The sequence below is a fragment of the Loxodonta africana genome, chromosome 12 (genome assembly GCF_030014295.1).
Source record: "Loxodonta africana isolate mLoxAfr1 chromosome 12, mLoxAfr1.hap2, whole genome shotgun sequence".
NCBI classification, from domain to species: Eukaryota; Metazoa; Chordata; class Mammalia; order Proboscidea; family Elephantidae; genus Loxodonta; species Loxodonta africana.
This window is the reverse complement of record NC_087353.1, coordinates 89,586,895-89,607,803: the sequence shown is the minus strand read 5'-3', so window position 1 is coordinate 89,607,803 and position 20,909 is coordinate 89,586,895. Positions and strand designations below refer to the sequence as shown.

The following is a 20,909-nucleotide window of genomic DNA, read 5'->3' as shown; positions in this document are numbered from 1 at the left end:
CCACAAGGAAAATCCAAAGGTGTCCAACCTCTGCTGGCTTTGCTGCAATCCAAGATGCACTCTGATGGATTTGAGGGCCTGGACAAGGAAAAGGCAAAAAGACTGGATTCTTCTCTCCTGGCGTACCAGAAGGTGCTAGCAGCGCTTTCAGCTGCCTGAAAAGCAATCCTTTAAAACCCAAGTATCATTTTTAGAATCGAATAAAGGAAGGCAGGAGCTGGCTGGACCGGTCAGTAATAAGATCCAGAGCTTTTCACCTTAAGGTCACTGATTAAGACCCTGTCCAGGTCAGTGGCAACAGAAAGTCATTACTCCTTGGCAGGCATCAGGCCACAGACCTGAATCGGCTTGTTCAGCATTGCCCTGTGCTGGTTACCACACAGACAGGGTCCCTGGGTCCCTCCTAACACCCACCCACTGTCTAACAGATAGTGCCCTTGGGTCCCTGTCTGATTCTTCTCTGGGAGCTGCCTGTCTTGCCATCGGTACTGCTGCTTCTTCTGCCAATGACACCTCTTCCAATCCACCGTACCCGTACACCAGGCCTCACCCACTGGACACAGCAGATGCTAAAGGAGGCATCTGGCCCACACAGGGCCAAAGTCCTTTCCTGAAATTTTGGGAATGGAACTAAGTTAGTCTCTCTCCCCCTTGGTGGCTAAACCCAATGATGCAGGAGATGTGAGGGCCCATTCTACCAGCAGAGTGATAGTAGAAAGGCTGCTGGCAGGGCAACAGAAAAAGCAGAATCAGAGAGCAGAAGTGCTCAGCCTCCCCGGCTCCCTCAGTGTTCCAGCCCTCTTCCTGGCTGTTTACGGTGTGGACTCCATGAGATACCCTTCTCCTCCCAACAGATCCCCTTTTGTGCTTAACCCACCCAGTCTCAAACGCTGCCAAGAAAATTGTTATATACCTCCTTATCGTAAAATAATACACACATACTCCCCAAAAGAGAGAACCAAGAAGACTGAGAATGGGACAGAAAGAGAGTTATTGAGATCTTCTCTGCTTCTAATGACATGCCCCATTTGCTCTGTAGCTGAAATCAAAATGTGTTACCCACAGCTCAAAAGTCCAGACAGAGAAGCCCCTCTACGTTTAGAAACAGGTATACATGCCAAACAGTGGACCTACAATTCTCTTCTTCTTTCAGATAAATGTAATCCTGTCTACTAACCTAGAAGATACATGTTACTGGCATTTGGCTTCCAGAAACTTGCAACTAGCAAGAAAACTAAGTGTGCCCTCTTTATGAGGACCCTGGGAGAAATTTTTGCAATACCAGGGAATCTTCTGAACAAAGTGCTTTGTGTTTAGCTCATGGATATTGACCCATCAAGTTACCCTCTTTGCACTGGGTGCTAGGAAGCTCACAATCAAGGCTGTGGCTCATCTCTATGAAGGGTCCAGGGCTTTGTGGAATGTATCTTGGAGAGTTGCCCAATTCTGGCCCACTTCACCTTATTTTTTCCTCCCATTATTTCTTCTTCCTTCCCACTAGACCCCAGCCTGATCGCCTTCTTGTCATATCATGCTGTATGTACCTTTGCAGGCCACGTGAGATCTTTTTTAGTAGGTAGAACATAACCACCCGACAGGGCAGGCCTGGCATAATGGCAAGAGCATGGTTTTAGAATCAGACCAACCTGGACTCAGTATTAGCTCCTTCACTCACTGACAGCACAACCTTGGGCAGGCCATTGAAGTCTCTGAGCCTATCTCCTCAGATACAAAGTATCTTTTCGGGGCCCTTGGGAGGATTAAACTAGCTTGTATGTGAACGTGTTCAGGCACAAAGTAGGCGCTGAGTAAAAGTGAATTCCCTGTTTTTCCTATTGTACTGCTTCCCTATCTCCTTTTTCTCTTAACAAGGCAAAACTGGCACAGATCTCACCCCAGACAGCCCTGGTGAACCTCTGTACCCCAAAGGGGGTCAGCAGGCCTGAAGGTCAATCCCCTGATCAGGAATGTGAAGGTCTGAGACGGTCCACAGTATCCTGGGGAGACCGTCTCCCACTCTTGGAGATTAGGCTCTGCAATCCTGGCCACGTGGCCTGCTGCTGACACCACGGACCCCACCAGGCCAGGGGCTGGTCTGCCTACCTGGAGCCTGCATATGAGGTAGATTTGCTCTCGGTGGCTGCAGAGGGAGGGCAGCTTCCCCCCCGCCAAACCCTCCCGGCTAAGCTCACTATGGACAGAAGCTCTGCTTCTAAAATACCTGTTAATGGAAGTACAAAAGTCCAGTCTCTACTTCTCCATGAACAATCAAGAAAACAAGTTTTCTATCCCAGGCTGCCTGCCCCAGTCCCTCAGCGTGATTCTGGGCCACTTTCCTCAACTGTCAGTCACCGTTCGCTAGGAAAGTAAAGGCTAATTTGAATTTTAACAAGGATGGCAATTAGAATGGCCAATCTGCTGCAAGGAGCATTAAATAACACATTTGAAACCCAAATACAGATTATGCACTATGGAGGGACATCCATTTTAAGTTCTCTCCCCATGTCTGTTTTTCTTGGTTTTCAAAAGCGTAACCTCTTTTGTACCACAACTACTTCAGTGAGCAGATAGGGACGAACTAAGAAAGGAAAAGGGTCTATACTGTGGAATCCCAACATGGAAGCCAAGAGGGTGTGTTCAGGGCAGGACAAATGCCTCATTTTTCAAGGTAAATGCTAATTTCAATGGATCCATTTCAATGGGCTCCAGGAGCACACACTGCACACATTTTCAACTAAAGATAGAAACTGTGCTTAAAAACCTAATTTGGTATTTATAGAAGTTTGGGTTTCTTTGATCCAGCCAAAAGAGGCTTAAAATTCAGCTTCAGACTATTTTAGTCTATGCTTCACAACTTTGAAATGGCTGGTACATCTTCAGCTCCCGTCAACCACTGAAAGCATATGATTCCATAAACCTGCACGCTGGAAAAGCTGACAATCCAGACTAACTTGACATCCAGGTTTTATTAGGAGGATTCCAGTTTTGTAAAAAGGAGGTGAGTTTCCGATTTCAAAAAGTATGATTTGGTCACTTTTGTTGACAACAGAGCCTGACCATCTCAATCTAAACTCAAAGTTTCTCTCTTTAAGGTTCAGGAACATTTGAGTGCCTATTTTTTAACCCTGGTGGTACAGTGGTTAAGAGCTACGGCTGCTAATGAAAAGGTCAGCATTTCGATGGCAACAGGTTTGGTCTTTTTTTTTTTTTTTGGTTAATTCAAGTAGTTTAACTTCATTAGGTTAATGACAGCCATTGGCTAAGGGGTGCTGTCTTAGTTATCCGAGTGCTGCTGTAACAGAAACACCACAAGTGGATGGCTTTAATAAAGAGAAATTTATTCTCTCACAGTCTAGGAGGCTTGAAGTCCAAATTCAGGGTGTCAGCTCTAGGGGAAAGCTTTCTCTCTCTGTTGGTTCTGGGGGAAGGCCTTTATCAACATTCTTCCCCTGGGTCTAAGAGCTTCTCAGTGCAGGAACCCCAGGTCCAAAGGACATGCTGTGCTCCCAGTGCTGTTCCTGGTGGTATGCAGTTTCCCTTGTCTCTCTGCTCACTTCTCTCTTTTGTAAAAGAGACTGATTTAAGAGGCAACCCAATCTTGTAGATTGAGTCCTGTCTCATTAGCATAACTGCCTCTCATCCTGCCTCATTAATATCACGAGGCAGAATTTACGACATACAGGAAGACCACATCGGATGACAAAATCACAATACTGGGAATCATGGCCTAGCCAATTCAGTTCACAATACTGGGAATCGTGGCCTAGCCGATTCAAGTCAATCCATCATAGGTCCCCACTGAAATTCTGGCAAGGGAACTAAGACTACTGAATTATACCAGGCTCTAACTCGTTCATTCTTACCACAAGCCCATAAAGTGGCCTGACTATGTCCTCTCTACCCAAGAGGAAAGGGGTTCCCAGAGCTGGCGCCCAGCCCAAGGCCAACAGGGGGTCTGGTGCATGGTGGGGGGCAGCCTCCAGGTCTGCCCATCCACAGCTCCCAGCCCCTCCCCCAGTTCTCATCTGCCTCCCATCCGGGCAGCAGGGAACCTAAACCAAAACAAAAACCCCAGAACACATTGCTGTTGAGTGAGTCTGACTCATAGTGACCCTATAGGACAGAGTAGAACTGAACCTAAGGTGTTACAGTTATTCCAAGTAACAGGGAACTTGAAAACTTCAATTTCTCCAAGGACTCTGTGATGTCCTAGTCTCACTCCCTTATTTTCAGATGAAGACTCAGGTGCGGAGAGAGGAAATGACTTGTCTAGGATAAATTCTGATTTTTTGTTTCTGGGGACCCTTTACATATACTTTCAAGAAGTGTGGTACACATATTGGCCCTTCATACATGGCACATCATTTCAAGGATGCAGTTTAATTAAACAATTCAGCAAACAGCATGTGTGTTTGTGGTTTTCACCATTGACAGATACACACCCAGGCTTTAAAGCAGTTACAGACCATTGTCTGCCCAAAATTTGCATTCAATGAACATTACACAAACAAAAAGCTTTTAAAAGCTTCTAAAACCTGCAGTTTTGAATCTTTCCCACTGGAGACTGCAGCCAAATTGTCAACTACTCTCAGGTCTAGTGTGGTGTTTCAGAAGCTGTTAAGGCTTTATTAGTCTTTGAAAGAGACACTTCACTAAGTCACAAATGTGTTAAATGGAAAAAAATTCCAAACAGTCCCTTTCCAAAGGTAGCTGGGGACCAAGTCATGGGTTGGGCGTGGGTGTTGGGGTGGATTTAGCAAATCCTACTCGGACGAGTACTTCCTGGCACGAGGCTAGCAAGTAGCCACTTAATAAACGATCCGTTGTCCTTTCCTTGGATACAGATGCCCCTCTGCTCCATGAGGCCAGCCCATCCTCAGAGCTCAGCCCAGACATCACCCTGCTCCTCACAACGGCTGTGTCGCCTGCTCGGAGAGGAGCCCGGTGGTGTTCAGATTAACACAGCTAGAGAGCTCTGACTAGTGGGTAATTCACCCTCCAAGAGCACACACAGGTCTCCAGAGGGAACCCCGCCTCCACTAAGACGTCTTTCAACTAACCTCCACCCACCTAGGAGTGGCATCAGCCCTGTCCTCACCAGTGCCAGGCTCTTTCTGTGCTTCCCTCCCTGTGACCACGTGGGAGGGCCCCACCCATCTGAGGCTCCTGCGGCTGCTCAGCTCCAGCTGCCCCGAGAGAATGCAGGTCTGAACCACCAGATACTCCCAGATACTCCGGTTTTCCAAGAAAAATCAGAAACCCAGGCTTTTGTGTGTGAGATACAACCTTATTAGGAAAATTTCAAACATCAACCAACTTGCAACATCAAGCTCCCTATGCCCACCATCCGCTTTCAACAATTATCAATTCACAGACAATCCTGTTTCATTTACAACCTCCCCACGGCATGATTTTGTGGCAAATCTCAGATATCATCTCATTTCACCTGTAAATATCATCTGTGAATCTCTAAAAATATTCTTTCTAAAAAAAAAGATAATCATAATACCATTACCACTCCCAAAAGTAAAAACAGTAATTCCTTAGTATCGCCAAATTTCCCCAATTGTTTCAGAAACGTAGGTTTACTGTGGATTTGCTCAAATTTAGACCCAAATAAGGCCCAGATGTTATACCTGGCCCTTAAATCTCTTCCTTCTCTTTTAATCTATATGTCCTCATTTTTAATGCTGGCGATTGTTCTGTTTTTTTAACATTGTGAAAGTCAACTCAGCTGCATCTCAATGGCCCTGACCTTCCCCTCCCACCACCAGCCTGGAAAACCAAGGCCAAGTCCTAGCTCGCCTCTCATCAGAATCGCCGAAGGGAAATGTCAGGAATGAGATACTGTGGCCCTGGGGCTGGCCCATCACTCCAGCCACGTGGCTTGGGCAAACTGGTCATCTCTTTGGGGCTCCTGAGCTTCATCTATCAGGCCTGCCTCTTGCGGCACTGCTGGGGAGTAAGGAAAGGGGCGCCAAGCACAGTGCCTTACATAAGTCCCCAATGAACGTCAGCTGTGCTCTGTGTCTACAAAAACCTTTATAACCTAAGTGTTTCTGAGGCTCTACGTCATGAGTCTTAACACACAGTGAAAGGAAATGCCCCTGCCACAATGGTAAGATGGGCCAAAGGATGAGACAGATAAGACAGCAAAAATTAAACTGGGTCTGTTTCGAATACTGCCTTTCAGAAAATAACTGCAGAAGAAACGACCCTTCTAAACACATGGTTAATGAATGCCAACCACATGCCAGGAGAAAGGCAAGGGCTGCCCCTGTGGAAAGGCCGAAGAGAGGCTCTGCCCGGGGGCGCCACATAACCAGGGACAGCTATGTAGCACCACTGGCGCCCTCCCTTCTCAACCATACCTCAGTGGGATCTAAGGAGCACAGGAGAAGGGGCACACAGTGGTGTTGAGGGCCACAGAAGAAGGGCAAAGGCTGGACGGGGAAGTCAGCCAGCTAGGCCCTACCAGCTGTATGACATCAAGGGTGTATGGCACCACTCTGCTCCTGGTCTCTGCCAACCATAGCCAGAGTGGTCTTCCTGAAGCACGAACCTAAACCTGTTATGTCCATGCACGAGAGAGAACCAGACACTAATACTTGAGCCCTCATTATCCAGCAGTCTCAGCCACTGTGGATGTGAAGGACAAATGGTGTCAGTAAAGGCATGAGTAAATATCAGACACCTTACAGGGGGCAATGACAATTAGGAAGACAACATTAGGACAGCTCTTAGGGGAAAAACATCTATAATCCCAAGGATAAGTGGATCTTCTTTTTCATTACTTCTCTCTTATTCCAGTTTCTACCAAGGACGCAAACTCTGACTGACCATGCACCATGGCAGGGGCTTCATCAGGGCACAGTGGGGCCTCACTCGTCTGCACAATCATTCCATTAAAACCGTTCCCTCCTCAACTCCTCACACTTCCTCGCACCTTCTTGTCTTCCTTCTCTTCTCTCTCCTCCTCCCTCCCTTCCTCCATAAGTAATAAAGGGTTTAACATACATGGCTTCACGACTGTCAAGGATTTCATTTTACTTGGATTCAAAGTGAATGCCCACGCAAGCAGCGGTCAAGAAATCAAATGACATATTGCATTGGGCAAATATGGTGCAAAAGACCTCTTCAAAGTGTTAAAAAGCAAAGATGTCACTTTGAGGACTAAAGTTCCCCTGACCCAAGCCATGGTATTTTCAATCGTCTCATATGCATGCAAAAGCTGGACAATGAACAAGAAAGACCAAAGAAGAATTGATGCCTTTGAATTATGGTGCTGGCAAAGAATACTGAATATCCCATGGACTGCCAGAAGAACGAACAAATCTATCTCAGAGAAAGTACAGCCAAAATGCTCCTTAAAAGCAAAGATGGTGAGACTTCTCATGTGCTTTGGAGATGTTATCAGGAGGGACCAGTCCCTGCAGAAGGACACCCTACTTGGTAAAGTCAGCAAAAGAAAGGAAGACCCTCAATGAGATGGACTGACACAATGGCTGCAAGGATGGCCTCAAGCATAGCAATGACTGTGAGGATGGCACAGGACCAGGCAGTGTTTCCTTCTGTTGTCACCATGAGTCAGAATCAACTCGATGGCACCTAACAGCAACTTCACAAATTCCCATGGTCCAGTAATCCCGCAATACAGGACGGCTCACCATTACATGAAGACCACTTTCCTTCTCCAGAATGCTCCCTACTTTAAACGCTACTGGCAAACAATTAGGGGAACGAGGGCAAGATAGCTCCAAAATACAGAAAGCAAGCTTATCCTCTAAGAGTAAGACTATGGAAAAAGTAAGAGATTAGCCACCCATTAAAGTGACTCACCCTAGACCACAATCTAAGAATGGGTGGCTGAGAAATCATAAGTACCCAAAGTCCAGCTGAAGCGACTTGGGCAAAGCGTTGAGGTGTGGCCAGAGTGGAACTGACTACTCTGTGCTCCTGGGGCAAGTGTCTCCAGTCCTAGCCAGGGGTGGGATGCTGGCAGGGAGGTGATCTGTGCCTTGCTGGTCCTAGCTCCACGGCCCCCAGGCACTAAGGTCTTGACCCCCAACCAGCCCTTACCCCTGGCTCACCACACAGCCCGCTGACCCACACCAGTTTCCCTCCCCGATCTGCTTGCATGGTTAGCCAGTCAGCATGGAGGCCAGGGAAGGGGCAGTGCCACTGAGGCATCTTTGCCAGTGAGATCCACAAAGTTGAGTTAGGGCACCAGGCCCATCCACAAGGCCCTTGTTTGAGGAAGAAACAATTCCTGATACACAGATCTGCCACTTCTCAGGATGCACACTGGCAAAAGTATGGGAATAGCTTTTCTAATTGGCCAGAAATAGGTGCACCGCTGTCATGTGCTTGCCTGAATTCGGCTCAGTATAGAACCAAAGGCATAAAGGCAACGGCAGTGAGGGCTCTGCCAAAACTCATCATCACCATTAACCAGCCCTCTCCACCTTGGAAGGAATCAGGCTCCTGAGATTTGGTGGAGATTAGATAAGAAGCCCATTTCACAAGCCCTTTGATAGGGTCACTGTGAGTTAGAATCGATTTGACAGTGACGGGTTGGTTGGTCAGGTCTTTTTCTTTACTAGGTTTGTGGGAAAAAGAGGTCCTTTTCTGCTCTGGTCCAAATAAAACCATCCTCCAAGGGAGGTCTGTGATTGGGGAGTGTGGGCTGGCTGACAGCTGCGGCCCTCCTAACCCTGAAGTGACACTATTCCAATTCTAGAGATAGTGTGAAGGAGATTTAGGTTTTTTTGTTGGATGTTGATCTGTGCCTCAGTCTGTCTTAAAGTCATCTGAACCATTATTTCCCAACACCACGTCCCTTTTTGCTCTGGTTTCTAGGATGCAGGTAGGAGTGTCAAGATTAAAGGAGTATGTTGGCAAAAAAGAAAGGAGAACTCAAGGGTAAAACAAAGCTTTCTTCTTTCTGAACTTCTTTGAGCCCTGAGGTGCTGCTGCACACCATTATATCCCCTGAGCCAATAACAGTCACAGCAATAATGACAGCTAATACTATTAACACTTATCACACACCTGGTACTGCTCTAAGCACATCTGTATTAACTCATCTAAGTCTCACAACAGCCCTAAGAGGTGGGTTCTATTGTTTTTGCACTTTATAGTTGAGATGGCTGAGACAGAGAGGTGAAGTGCCTGGGTCAACGTCACACAGTAAGTGGTGGAGCAGAATTCAAACCCAGGTGGTCTGGCTCCCCAGCCTACATACTTCAGCCACTTTTTCACTGCCCCCCAGGTGTTCAAGAAATATGTGCGGAATGGCTGAATAAAGCGCCACGTGAAGGAAGGAACACCGGCGTAGACCGGAAACTCAGCAGCTCCTAAATTTAACTAGTCACTTGAACCTCTTTTCAAGGAATACCTTTTGCAGCTTGTGCTCTTTGGAATATGTTTTGGGAAATGATCATTCAAGCCAATATGCTGTTTACTGAAATAAAGAGTACAGGCCTTGGTCCCCAAACCTGGATCCAAATCTCTGTTCTGTCACTCGTTGAGATGTCTTTGAGCTTCCATTTCTTCTTATGTGAAATGGGGACAAAAATATCCAACCTACCTCATGGGGCTGTTGAGAAGGTGAAGTGCAACTACATCAATAAAGGGCTTATTATGATATTGGCCCAAGGTAATGTGCAACAAATAAGCGGCAGCCCTACCAGGGTTACTACTCCAACTCCAGACGGAGAAACTGACTGGTTAGTGATCGAGCCAGGACGGACTCAGCTCTGCCAGTCTATCCACTGACTCTTTGATTGTTCTTTCCTCCATGTAATGCCCTCCCATCTCTAAGAACTGCTAAACACATTAACTGAATAGAAATGCTAGATGAATACACAGTACCTTTAGTTGAAAGCAAGATCAAATTTCATCACCTAACCTCTCCAAAGAATAAGTGAGAAGAGGTGAGGAGGGTGAACAAGGCAGATCTCTGGTGCAGGGACTGTGTCTATCCTGTTCACCTGTACCACCCCAGCACCCAACATAGAAGCCCCATCATGGTCAGACTTAGATATGTGCTGAGCAAATGAATGGAGGGACAGGCAATGAACACAACACAATTCCTCCCTACTCAAGTGGCAGCAAAATATCAGTTAAAGGAGGACAGACTATCCAAATACCGTACGTCCAGCACGTTTTCTGGCAATGAAGTTGGTGGCAGGGGTGGGTGCTATACAAGCAGTTTTCCTGGGAGGTAAGAGAAGGGGACGGTTTTGGAGAAAGGTGGCAGGTAACTAAGGTATCAGTGGGTGGCAGGAGCCAGGGGAGGTGGCAGGTGACAGGCAGAGCAGGCATTAGCAGACAGAATCAGAAAAGGTAGTGGCAACAATCAAGGACAGGAAAGAGTCCTGGAAGGGGGAAAACAAGAGGACAGCAAAAGCAGAAAAGAGGCATAAATTACACTACACTTTGGCAGTAAATCCCTTGGGCCAAATTAGGAATCTGAGATTGATAAATACAGTAATACAGTTATTCCATAAGAGGAGGGAAGTGAAGAATTATAAAAGCACTGGAGAAATCTACTCTTCCTATAGAAGAATATTCAGCATATGTCTGTCATCCCCTTTATATGAAACAGGCATAAAGAACCAGAATCCATATGCCTTCAAAGTAGAATCAATGGAACAAACGGGCAAAACAGGTAATGGTTATCTCTGGCCTCTAAGGACTGCTTAAAATACTAAACAGAAATGTTAGATTAATACATAATAGCTTCAGTTAAAATCAAGATCAAATTTCATCATCTAAAAATTTAAACAGGGGATCCAAGGAGGACAGAGTAATTCAGGGCCCTGCTGAGGGACGTTTTGGTTGTGTCCATACAGTTCCCAGGCAATCACATTCCCACTGCCAGATGGAAAATGGTACCCACGGCAAGATAAATTGTGGGGAAATATTAAAAAGATGAAATCGATATATTTGTCTTCTCAGTTCTTCAGACAGATCTAATTCTTACCTGTGTTTCTTTTCTGGCTGCAGCTGTTAAATTTTTTTTCCTGATTTGTTGTTAGGTGCCGTCAAGTTGGTTCCGACTCATAGTGACCCCATGTACAACAGAACGAAACACTGCCTGGTCCTGCGCCATCCTCACAATCCTTGCTATGTCTGAGCCCACTGACATGGCTGCAGCCACCGTGTCAATCCATTTCATTGAGGATCTTCCTCTCTTTCACTGACTCTCTGCTTTACCAAGAATGATGTCCTTTCTCCAGGGACTGGTCCCTCCTGATAGCATGTCCAAAGTAAGTGAGATGAAGTCTTGCCATACTCGCTTCTAAGGAACATTCTGACTGTACTTCCTCCAAGAAAGATTTGTTTATTCTTCTGGCAGTCCATGGTAGATTCAATATTCTTTGCCAACACCATAATTAAAAGGCTTCCTTATTCACTGTCCAGCTTTTGCACGTATATGAGGTCACTGTAAATACCATGGCTTGATTCAGGGGCACCTCAGTCCTCAAAGTGACATCTTTGCTATTTAACACTTTTAAAGAGGTGGTTTGCAACAAATTTGCCCAATGCAATATGTCGTTTGATTTCTTGACTGCTATGTCCATGGGCATTGATTGTGGATCCAAGTAAAATGAAATCCTTGACAACTTCAATCTTTCTCTATTTGCTGCTTAATTTTACTGCTTCAGCTGTTCTAATACTAATCAATATGGTGACTGAATGAACAAACCAGTAATACATACTGCAAATCGCCAGGTTGGGGCTGTAGCACGTAGTGCTTCCCAAATGGTTTTGGCAAATTATATTTTACCATAAGAATGCTAACAGCAGTAATAACTCATATTTATAGCCAGTTCAGGGTTTACGGAGCATTTCCAAGTGCATTAAGCTCGTTCAGTCCTCAGCAACCTTACAGTGGTTCTTATCACCTCTACAGATAAAGAAAACCAAGGATTAGCGGGCACGATCACGCTGCCAGAAGTGACCAGGGGACACACAGCTGAGTCCTGTCTCCACATTGATGGCTTCCAAATCTACGCTCAGTTCAATACTACTCTCCCAGGGCCAGCCTACCTCCTGAGCAGCAACGCCTGGAGGTCCCACTAGTATCTCAAACTCTCCTGAAATCAACCTCATTCTTCACTTCACCTCCCAACCCCACACCTAATCTCTTTCAGATTCTCGTTTAACAGCACCACCCACAATAGGCCAAGCCAGAAAGCTAACTTCTCTCACGCCCTCATTTCTCACCCCATAACCAGCCATTCCCCAAGACATGGTCCCCATTACACTGAGAGGCCTTGGTTAAGTTCACCTTCTATCACATGCTACGGCTACTGGTAAAGAATGAATCCTCAGTGAACACCTGCTGGGAGGCAGGCAGACTGCAGGAAGGAAGGAGAGGAGTCTTCTACCTCCATACACTATGCTTTTTTATGACAACACACTGTCTTACCATGGAATTAAGTCTGTGGCAAATGCACAGGAAAAAAATATCTTCTATCTCACAAAATTCTCTTTACATAGCCAGGCTTTTAAATTTTAAAAGTAAAAAAATTTTTTTTAAAGTATATTAAGGGCCCATTGGGAATATTCTCTGAAGTCACAACTTCTATGGCTTTCCTTGGTAAGAACAAGATTCTTGTAATTAATCATCCAATTAATTTTCAATTCTCCTTTACAAATGAATCTTCTTAGTGAAACCTAGAAGGGGGCAAGACAAACATAATGAACCTCGCTATAAGCTAAAAATTTCAGAAAGATGAAATTGAAAAGAACACTAAGATAAATATGGTCAATAACAGCGGTCTGGGGTAGAAGAAGCATCTAACTGAGGCAGTCTTAAACAACCAGACAGCCCTAAAATGTTCTCTAAAATCCATTTTAAGGGACCATGCTATTATAAAGCAACTGTGCCAATTTAAGGCGTCTTGATGGCATTAAAGTCTTATTAAAACAGCAAACCTATTCTTTCAAAAAGAACAATGGTATTCTGAAAAGCATGGCAAAATTAATCTGGTTATTGCTCTATAAAGAGCCAAGCATGTAACTACGTTTAAAAGGGTCCACAGGTTGCACCATGTTCAAACAGAGAACATGTACACGACGAAATCCTAAACAGAACATTTTCCCATTAATTAGGCAATGAAAATAGCAGCCTCCCAAAATCAAGCAGGAACAAACAGGAAAGAAAAGAATATACTTCTTGTGGGAAAAAAAACACACACACGCACACAAAGAAATTAAAGGCAATGTACTCCACCCTCAATATAATCAGTTTCAACAGAAATAATTAGAGATCTGACTTGGGCTTCCATGGTTTCTTCACATTGCTGTGAAAAGCAGAAAGAACCGCCCAATCAGCATGGGGGAGGGGAAGATCACCACTGCCCTGGACCCCAAGCTACAGGAAAGCCTATTTTAGGGTGGGAATACTCTCTGGTCTGACATAGGGATGAGAAAAACAAATCACAAAGAAGAAAAGAATAAAATGCTTCTTATGCAAGACAAAGTGGCCAGGAATATCAAATAGTCCTAGGTAATTGGTTAAAACAGGGGCGGCGGGGAGGGGGTGGTGGCTGTGGAGTAAAAGTACTAGCAACTAAGAAACGCTGATGCCAGGTAACCAAAACAAAACCAAACCTAGTGCCGTTGAGTCGACTCCGACTCATAGCGACCCCATAGGACAGAGCAGAACTGCCACAGAGTTTCCAAGGAGCCATTTGAATTGCCGACCCTTTGGTTAGCAGCCGTAGCACTTAATCACTATGCAACCAGGGTTTCTAGGTAAGTACCCCTAATCTCCCTTACTTTTACTTTGTCCGGTGAGGTGAACATTCTGAAAAGGCCTACGTTCTCTTAAAATAAAGGTATCACGTCCCTGTGATTTAAAAAGAACATTCTCTTAGTCACATGCCCAACCTAAAACCTCAGTCCACCCTCGACTTCTTTCTGATCACTCCTTCCCCTCAAATTAAGCTCTCTAGATTCTCCTGTCTGGAATCTAAATATTCTCGAACCTGGCTACCGCTGCCGCCTCAGGCTGGGCCCCCACCCTGGCTCTGGGGCAAGCTCCCACCCCTGTTGAGCCTCAGTTCACAGGAGCCCGTTTTGATCTCGCAGAGCTCTCATGGGCTCAGCACGCACAGCTGGTGCTCGACGCACCTACCAGACTTCGGTGCCAGTATTTTTTACCTTGTGCACTCCCTTCTCTCCTCCAGATGTGAGGAAGAGCGCTATTTTTACTCACTTTAACACTCCTTGCACCTCAAACAGTGTCTGGCACACAGCTGGGACTTTAATAATGACGATAATAATGCTAATAACAATAGTAAGTGTTCCAGATACCTGTTCCAGCTGAAGGCTCAAGTACTTTGTTTCATTTACTCATTTCGACAGCTCTGAAGAGACAGGTACCAGAGCTCGGCTCACGTTGGAGGTAGGGACACTGAGATTTAGGGAGGTTGAACGGCTGTGCTTGGATTCTGGTCTGTTGGGCTTCAAAGCCCTTGTGCTTAACTGCTGTTTCCTACTTTAAAACTGTGAACGAATTAATAAACAACCAGTCTCTCAAAAAGACTCTTTTCTTATTTTATTTGCAAAATTGAACATTTTCTTAGTTTTTTTTTTTTTTTAAGTAACATTCTCACTGTAGAAAATATAGAAAAGTATAACAACCCAAAACCCGTTGCCATCAAGTGGATTCCGATTCATAGCAACCCTATAGGACAGAGCAGAACTACCCCATAGGGTTTCCAAGCAGCAGCTGATGGATTCGAACTGCCAACCTTCTGGTTAGTAGCTGAGCTCTTAACCACTGCATCACCAGGGCACCAAAGTATAACAAAGAAATTAAAAATTCAAACAATCTCATGCCAAAGGGAGACCATCAATGAGATGGACTGACACCGTGGCTGCAACAAAGGGCTCAACTATAGCAATGATGATGAGGATGGCACAGGACTGGGCAACATTTCGTTCTGCTGTCACTATGAGTTGGAGCTGACTTGATAGCACCTAACAACAACAGGACTTTGAATTATTTTGCCTCAACCTTTTTCCACGCACACATGGGCGCTAGCCCTTGTATATATGTGACAGATACATGCATGTATCGTATGTACATGTATTCATGTTGCAGATTTTTTTCTCATAAAACTAAATATGTAGCATCTTGAATTTTTTACTTTATTATAGCATGATCCTTTCCCAGGTTATTAGATATTCTTGGAAAACACGATCAGTTATATGATAATGTCAATGAATGAACTTAACATAATTTAACCATGCCCTTATGCTGGGCATTAGGCTATTCCAATTTTTTTAGTAATGTAAATAATACTCTAATGAACACTCTTGTTCATAAAGTTTTGACCACATTTCTAACAGTTTTCCTTAGGGTGGATTCTTAAAAAGTGGGAGTGGTGAGTCAATGGTGTATAAACATTTTTAAGGTTGCAGATACACAACTGTTTCCAGAAAGGTCTGAATTCACAATCCGCTTGCATCCTTTAAAAAGTTTTCTGGCGGGGGAGTGGATTCAAGAATCCATTTGATTTTTTAGAAACAGATCTGTTCTACAATCAAGTCATGAGCTATATATTCTTTCATGAGTCAGGTTACAATTTTGCATATCTGGTGTCATTCGCTAACAAGTTAGCTGCTGATAAATATAACCAGTGCCTCTGTAAAGGCCACTCCTCACACAGAAAGGGCAATGATCCAAACCCAGCTCCCACGGAGGGGAGAGAAAAGCCTTGACTGAGGACTGCGATTCTCCTTGCGAACATGGGGTGTGTGCACTTCAGCCCTTAGAAAGATGTGGGGAGACAATAAGCCAATTTTCTCTCCTCCAAAAACGCCTTCTTTTTGACCTTATAAACAAGGCTTTGCAAGCATCAGATTGCATTATAGTCGACGATAAAAATCGTGACTCTTAGCTCTGTCACACTGCCCTTATGAAAGGCAGTTACAAGTCCCTAAGTCCAAGCTTGTGGCCCCCTCACTCTCTGTAAAGTTCCCATTATTTGATTTCCCCACACTGGGAAGCAGCTCCTTGGCCTCCTCCCCAACCCAAACCAGCACAGGGTTGAAGCTGTTAGCCCCATGGCACCATCCACAGGCCCATCTGCCAGAGGGCCAGCTGGCAGGGCCATCCGTTAGATCACACTCTTGGACTTCTGAACTAGCCCAGGAGTGCCAAAACTAGGAGAGAGGGCCCAGCCGTGCACTACCAGAGACACTAGGAGGTGGGGGTGGGAGGCGCAAGGGTGAAGCACCTTGCCAGATCAGACAGACCTGGGTAGAGCCCCAGCGCTGTCATTCACCAGCTGGGTGGCTTGGGCAAGTTCCTTAACTTCTTTAAGCCTCAACTTCCTTGTCTATAAAATAGGGCAGTTGTGAAGATTAAATCAGAAACTAAATGCAAAGTGCCCAGCACGGTGAAGGCAAGCAGCAAATGCTTGCTACCATTTTTGTTGAGAAGAAAGATGTCCTCTTCCTTCAGTGTCCATATTGTCCAGGGCCACAGGCGCAGCAGCCTGGGAGAGGAGGACTGGCAAGGGAGGAAGGCAAGGTGGACCTGAGTGGGCTTCCTTCCTCGGAACCTGCATTTCAAAAGCTTCCCAGTTAAAATATGTGTGTGATACATTTCTCACTTCATGTGATTCCAGTCATCAGACCCAGGGACACCAGAGTGCACACAGTTAGTCACTGCTCAGTCAGTGAGGACAGAAGATGGGCCTAGGTGTGTGTCCTGACGGCACGAATCTGGAGCCTCTCTAAGCTGTAGCTTCTTCATTCCTAAAACAGAGATATAATGGCTATTGTGCAGATTAAATTAGATAATATGCGTACAGTACATAAAACACTTGGCATTGTGTCTAGCAAATAATAAGGATAGCAATAATAATTACAATGGCTAGCATTTATTGCTTAGTGCACATGGTTAATGCATTTGGCTGCTAACCAAAAGGCTGGAGGTTCAAATCCACCCACAGGTACCTCGGAATAAAGGGTGGTGATCTACTTCCGAAAATATCAGTCACTGAGAACCCTATGGAGCACAGTTCTACTCTGACACAGATCGGGTTGCCATGAGACAGCAAGCAGTTTTGTTTTTTAATATTTATTAAGCTTTCTTTTAGATTTGAAAAGATGTTGACCTCATTTGCTAAGTTTTCAAGAAGACCTAAGAGCCTAAAATAGTGAGGACCTGCTGAACCTGAAGAGAATAAAAGGCAAATGTAAAGCTCAAAGCTGTAATTCTAATATCACAGTGGTAAGTGAACTGCTGCCGCCGCCCCCCAACCCCCCAAGAAGACCCTTAAAGGGATGTTTATCCACGGGCTCGGACCCTCAATTTCATGTGACGACACAGACATCAACAGATTCAACTGTGTTTGGGCACCAGCGTGAGCCCCAGGCTTAGAGTCCAGCTGACCCAGGCCTTATCTATATTTGGTACACGATGTCAACCCAGAACATCTTCGTCTTTCAAATTTAATAAGCCGTGCTTAAGACATCATTATTCACCACCCTGGTGAATTCATTTTGAAACTCTGAAGGTGGAGAGGCGACACCTCACGTTTCGTACTAAAAGAGAAGTAGCTTTAAGCCTCCCATGGCAAAATGGGAGCTAGCACCAAAATAGGCAAGGCCACTCCGCACACTCGCTCACTTTACAGTTTTACATTAAAAAAGTCAAAAACAAATACACAAAGGTTTTTTTTTCTTCTAATAAATACCTTTCAACAGGAAACTACCAATTATGAAAACCAGAAATGTATTTAAATGCTTCTAACTGCACTAAGTAGAATGTCAGCCACTTTTATTTATTACTTATTTGAAAGAGAGGGAGAAGGAGTAGAATAAAATTTCCTTTTCCTTCTCTAACAAGATGAGTCACAATTTTCAAACATTAATCAATCAGTGAGTCAGAGTGGGGAGAAAAGGAAATGACTGCGAAGCTAAACACCACCAGCACCTCCCAGAACCACAGAAAGTCAGGAATCCGGCAGCGCTGACTTGACTTCCCCAGTCCTCTTCACAGTGAAAATCCAATCACCATTTAACAAACTCTAAAGCAATGTGTTATCTAAAAGATTATTTAGCTCAACCTTGCTTTTAAAAATGGAGAAACTGAGGTTCAGAGAGGGGAAGTGATTTGGCCAAGGTCACAAGGCAAGTCAATCAGAAACCAGGTTTTGTGGCTCCTGAGTTAGTGCTCCAAATATATTGCTTTGCTCATTTATTTAACTACTCAACAAACATTTTTGGGGTGTCAAATTTGTACTGGGAATACAGAGACGGGGAAAACGGCCCCTGTCTCAAGGGGCCTACAACCAAGTGGACAAGGCAGACAAGAAAGTCAACAATTACAGTACAACACACACAAGAAGCGTCCTGCTCAATATGCAAAGAACTGCAAAGAGGAAAACCTAATCAGCTGGGGGCAGAGGTAAGGGTGGGAGGCTCTGAACACACTTTTAAGACGAGGTCACACCTGAACTGAATCATAAATGAGCAGTAGAACTTAGGGGGAAGGCAGGTGGTGGCTGGAGAAGGAAGCCATTCCACAGAGAAGGGCACTTGTGCAAACACATGGGTCTGAAAAAGGAGGGCATGTTCTGGAACCTACATGTAGTTCAGCCTGAGTACAGTATCAGCTAAATGAAGGAGGGATAGTGTCAGAGACCAGATTATGGAGGACCCTGCATCCCTGCTGATGGTAGCCTTTATACTTGAGGTCCACATTTCCCAAAGTGTATCCTGTGGTTCTATGGCTCTCAAACCTTACCATGCATCAGACTCACCAGTAGGGCTGGTTAAAACAGGCAGCTGGGCTCCCAACCTCAGAATCTCTGATTCAGTAGGTCTGGGGTGGGGCCTGAGAATTTGCATTTCTAACAAGTTGCCAGGTGATGGTGATGCTGCTAGTCCTACACCCTCTTGTATAGGACATGGATCAGCAAACCATGGCCCACGGGCCAAGTCTGGCCCACTGCCTACTATTTTAGGTAAAGTTTTACCGGAACACAGCCACACCCATCATTTGCATACTGGCTATGACTGCTTTAGGGCAGAGGTGATTAGTTGCAACAGAGACAGTATGGTCCACAAGACCTACAGTATTGGCTATCTGGGTTTTTTCAGTAAAAGTCTGACAACTTCTGCTGTAGAATGTTAAAAGATAATGGAAAAAAAGGTTAATTTTACGGTTAGTTTTGGAAGGTACTGGATTAATAAATGTTGAGTAGGTTTCTTTTCTGCAGGACTTCTCAGAGACTTTAATAACCAGTACTGTTATCCTGGGACCGGTATTCCTAAGAACACATCAGGGAATGTGACATTAGTCCATGGGATGCCATGAAAAGATCTGAACCAAGGAAGAGAATGGATCAGAACTGTATCTTAAAAAAAATCTCTCTGGGACAGGGCAGAAAGCCTGGAAGACAATGAGATCAGAAGCAATGAGACCAGTTAGATGGTTGCTATAGTAACTACACAAGCAGTGACAAGAGTACACGCACAAGGGCAGGGGGTGTGCAAACGTTCTGCAAGTGGTCAGCGAGTAAATACTTCAGGCTTTGCGGGACACATGGTTTCTGTTGCACAAAAGCAGCCACAGACAATACAAAACAAATGAGCATGGCTGTGCTCAAATAAAACTGTATTCATGGACAGTGAAATGTGAATTTCATATAATTTTCATGTGGCATAAAATATTCTTCTTCTTCCAATTTCTCTTAGCTCACGGGCCAGACAGCCACAGGTGGCAGACTGGATGTGTCCTGAGGGCTGTAGCTTCCCAGCCCCTGCACTAGAGGGATGGGACTGAAGAGGAAGAGGAGATGTGCCAGCTGGTCAGGAAGTCAAGGTCAGGAACTGCTGCTTGACTGGCTGAGGGGCCAGGAGGGATTGGACTCCTGTCTTTGGACTACTACTCCCCATCAGGGTCCAGGAATCATTGGAGGGAATACAGGGTGGCAAGTAGGTGGGAGGGGTCCAGGAGTCCAGTCTGCATGTGAAAGGAAAGCTCTGGGGCTCAAGAGACAGGCCTGGGCTGTCAGATCCTGATGGGCTGCAGCCACCCTGCCCGCACGACATGTTCCCAAGATGCCAGCCCCTCAGGGAGGCCTGTGCTCCAGGCTGCTGGTCACTGAACATCCTGAGCCCCTCACAGGGGGTCTGCCTGCTTCTGCTGTATGGAGATCACCTCCTTCTCCTTTCAGCACTCCTCCTTGCCCCCCAGTGACTGTGCCCTAAGACCAGTGCCTGAGAGAAAAATAAATACCATCGTGCCTCACCCAAATTAAAGTCTTACTGTGAAATTCAATCAGAGATTAGGATGTTAAATAATAATGACCAATGCTCCTCCACCAATCAGTTGTAAAGGACACACCACGGATTTTTAAATTTCCAATCTGCTGTGGACTAATATTTTCCTAACATACAATAAAACCTCCACCTGGGTGCCCCCGTAATGTCAAACTATTAGAAATTTCTGAATGTCTACTCTGGATTTCTGTACTTAACGAATAGTTTATAGTCCTGGGACCACACTCTGACATTCACTGCATAGCACACTGGGCTAGATAGTGCTGCCTGAAGTTTCCCTTTTGAAAACAGAACACAATGGACAACCCAATCAGGCTGGTGAGACCCCCGTTCATCAGGAATCGGGCAGGTGATTGCTTAGGGACAAGATGCTCTGGAAAATGGGGAACCTCAGTGTGCTGCCGTGGGAAAAACCACCACCACCACCACAGGCTGAAGGTCAGCGGTGATAGGAAACTCCTGACCACTTCTCTGGGCCGCACACCAGGAGCCCCCATGAAACCACAGCTGTTAAAGTGCAGCAGGCATGACTGGCCAGAGAAGCAACCGAAGGACCAGCCTCTGTGGGCCCCCAGGAAGTGAAGGAG

The 20,909-nt window shown here is 45.4% G+C and overlaps 1 protein-coding gene and 1 long non-coding RNA gene across 10 annotated transcripts in view; both read right to left on the bottom strand.

The window, feature by feature from the left end:
* Positions 1-20,909, bottom strand: part of CUX1 (cut like homeobox 1) — a 458,571-nt gene that overhangs the window by 316,068 nt on the left and 121,594 nt on the right. The window lies entirely within an intron of this gene.
* LOC135233004 (uncharacterized) overlaps positions 1-20,909 on the bottom strand; it is a 77,130-nt gene that overhangs the window by 43,339 nt on the left and 12,882 nt on the right. Inside the window, exon 1 of the long non-coding RNA XR_010323678.1 lies at positions 29-20,909. This exon is cut by the window's right edge and continues 12,882 nt beyond it. This is a non-coding gene — a long non-coding RNA (uncharacterized LOC135233004). The remainder of the gene's footprint in view (positions 1-28) is intronic.